Below are 3,045 nucleotides of genomic sequence, written 5' to 3'. Positions count from 1 at the left end.
TTAGAGTACAACCCCGACTTTTACACTTGGTTCCTACACCAATGACTCCTAAGACCCATTCCACTATCCTCAATCCCCCACACCTTCAATCCTAGTAAGGATTCTTCTCAAGCTGGGAGGGAAAGGGGAGTAAGGCACATCAAGAGATCAACTAAAATTCACAGAAGTCAAGCAAAACGCTAAGCATGTAGGCAATAAGCAAAGCAGAAAAATGACAAGAGAACTTTAATATAAAAGGAAAAAAGTTAAAGCTGAAAAGGGGGGATTTACGTTGGATAGGATTTTAAGGCTTCCATTCAATAAACATGTAAATCTTTCCTTTTCAGTCTAGGATGTTTTTGTATTGTCAATTTGGAAGAACTAATGGAAACTGGGGTTCATGACAGGAACGAAAAATGTTGCAACAAGACCGTGCCCACCGGCTTCCATTCACGGAAGAGGAGAGAGCGCAGTATAGCATCACCCTAGAGAGCCGTGCCTACAACCAACTAAAATTCCAAACTATTCACAACATAGAATAGAAGGATTGGTGGCCAAGGAAGAGGCGGCCAGGAGAGTCGTTGAAAACTGCAACTTCACCAAGTACCTGGAAAGATTCACACAAGAACCCGACCACACAAGGTGCATGGAATTTCTCAGGTCTTACGACCCCGACAACGAATGCGGCATCGTCACAATGGGAAGGGAACAAAACACCAAGCAAGTACTGGTTCGCTTAACCCCCGCCTTGGTGGAAAAGGCGCTGGGACTAGAACCGAAAATAGAAAAGAAGCAGAAGAGATATATGTACGCCATGCTAGGGATGAGAAAGGAAGACGTGCTGACAAATGATGGCATCAGTATTCAAGATATCCCTGATGCAGAAACCCGATTGCAGAAAAAACTGGTACACTCGCTCTTTTCCAACCAGCGCTACAATGCATTGATGCACCGAATTAGTGTGCCGGTACTGGAAAACGTGGCGGCTCATACCGTGCATGAAGTCGATTGGAACGGCTATGTGCGTTAAACTATCGACCAGGTGGGTAAGGCGCTGGCTTTAGGAAGCATGCCTGCAAGAGGAGAGTCTCCGGTGTCTAAGGCCGTAGAAAGAAAAAAGGCCTTGTTCATCGCCTATGGAAGCATCTCAACAACGATCATCCAGGAGGCCGTGAAAGAGATGCAGGATGCAGAAGAGGGGGAAGGGGAAACGCTTGACAGGTCACCCCCTCAGCAGTACCAGGAGAGGTCCAGCCACAGGACTGAGACCGACAAGGAAGGACAGGGGCAAGAAGAGCAATCAAGCAAAAAGCAGCTCAAGGAAACCAAGAAGAAGACATCGTAGAAGAAAAAGAAACCTGATTAAGGCTGCAAGAAGGAAAATGAAGATTTGGAAAAAGCAAAAAAACAATCCCTCAGGGAGGCCGAGGAGAGGGAGAAGAAGAGAAAGCAGGAAGAAGAAGAAGCAACAGAGCAAGTCAAGTGGGCTAAAAAGCATTAGGAGAAATATGGACTCTCTTTTTTGCCCCTTAAGGAGTGAATAAACAAATATAGGCCTAACCAATGAGAGAGCTGGGATTCCAGATTCATGTAACATGAATCTTCTAGCCATATCTTGGACCAAATCTTCCCTCAGCAATAAAATAAGGGAAAAGGGGAGTACAAAGCTGTCACTTCTTGGAAGTTTGTGCCTCGAATTTTCATTTTCTTATTTTTTATGTTTGACTTTTCTTTTCTCCCCTTTTCAGTTTCCCCCTCTTTTTTAGGCGGAACTCAAATTTGTCATATCTCTTTCCCCGCTTCTTTTTTCCTGACGAAATTTTACAGCCTCACTGTTTCTTGCCATGTCTGTAACCCTGTAAAATTTCATTTTCTTTGCACAAGCACAGAGAGAGATTCATGTGTTTCATGAGAGCAGAGCTCATTTTACCAAAGCCCTAAGATTCTCTTCACAAAACTCTACAGGTATATTTTTCTCTTCCATAGATGTTCTATGGTAAAGTTTTATCTCGTTTGGAGAAAACCTGTGCAAGTTATGTGCATTCTCTGACATGTAATTTCTTTTGTTTTGATGCTCTAGGAGTCTCTTACAGTCAATAATAGTGACATTTTGAATACTCAACTTCTTCTTCAACATCTTAGGGTTTCTCTGTAAACAAAGTTACAGGTATATTGTCTTGTTTTTTTGTTGCTCCACTGTTAAATTTTATCTCGTTTAGACAAAATGTATACAAGTTACATGCATACTAAGATTTCCTTTGTTTTTTTACTCCAAGAATCTCCGAGGGTGAAGAACAATGATTTATTAAGAACTCAACTTCTACAACATCTTTGGGATTTTGAACACTCAACTTCTTCTTCAACATCTTAGGGTTTCTCTGTAAACAAAGTTACAGGTATATTGTCTTGTTTTTTTGTTGCTCCACTGTTAAATTTTATCTCGTTTAGACAAAATGTATACAAGTTACATGCATACTGAGCTTTCCTTTGTTTTTTTACTCCAAGAATCTCCGAGGGTGAAGAACAATGATTTATTAAGAACTCAACTTCTACAACATCTTTGGGATTTTGAACACTCAACTTCTTCTTCAACATCTTAGGGTTTCTCTGTAAACAAAGTTACAGGTATATTGTCTTGTTTTTTTGTTGCTCCACTGTTAAATTTTATCTCGTTTAGACAAAATGTATACAAGTTACATGCATACTGAGCTTTCCTTTGTTTTTTTACTCCAAGAATCTCCGAGGGTGAAGAACAATGATTTATTAAGAACTCAACTTCTACAATATCTTTGGGATTTTTTGCAGAGAAAGCCACAGGTATATTGCCATTTTTTACTACTGTTCCATGGTTAAATTTCAATGCATTTGGACAAAGCCTATATAAGTTATATGTATGTGTTGACCCAATATTTCTTTTGTTTTTGTACTACAGGAATCTGTCAGTGAAGGAACAATGGTCTTGCTATAAGTCAACTTCTTGTTCAACATATCTAGGGATCTTTGTGAAAGAAATTACAGGTACAATGTTTCTTTTTTAAATTGATCCATTTAAATTTAATTTCATTT

General features: G+C 39.8%; 1 long non-coding RNA gene across 1 annotated transcript; it reads left to right on the top strand.

Annotated features, from left to right (window-relative positions):
- The first annotated feature begins 2,305 nt into the window (after positions 1–2,305).
- On the top strand, positions 2,306–2,756 carry LOC148010281 (uncharacterized). Its single transcript, XR_015689759.1, has 3 exons — positions 2,306–2,375; positions 2,485–2,604; positions 2,714–2,756. It is a non-coding gene; the product is annotated as an uncharacterized LOC148010281 (long non-coding RNA).
- The last annotated feature ends 289 nt before the right edge of the window (positions 2,757–3,045 follow it).

This window comes from Lygodium microphyllum, chromosome 30 (assembly GCF_053477565.2).
Source record: "Lygodium microphyllum isolate KBCC chromosome 30, Lygodium_microphyllum_v1.1.10, whole genome shotgun sequence".
NCBI classification, from domain to species: domain Eukaryota; kingdom Viridiplantae; phylum Streptophyta; class Polypodiopsida; order Schizaeales; family Lygodiaceae; genus Lygodium; species Lygodium microphyllum.
The sequence above is the reverse complement of the archived record's forward strand: the minus strand, read 5'-3'. Positions and strand labels throughout refer to the sequence as shown.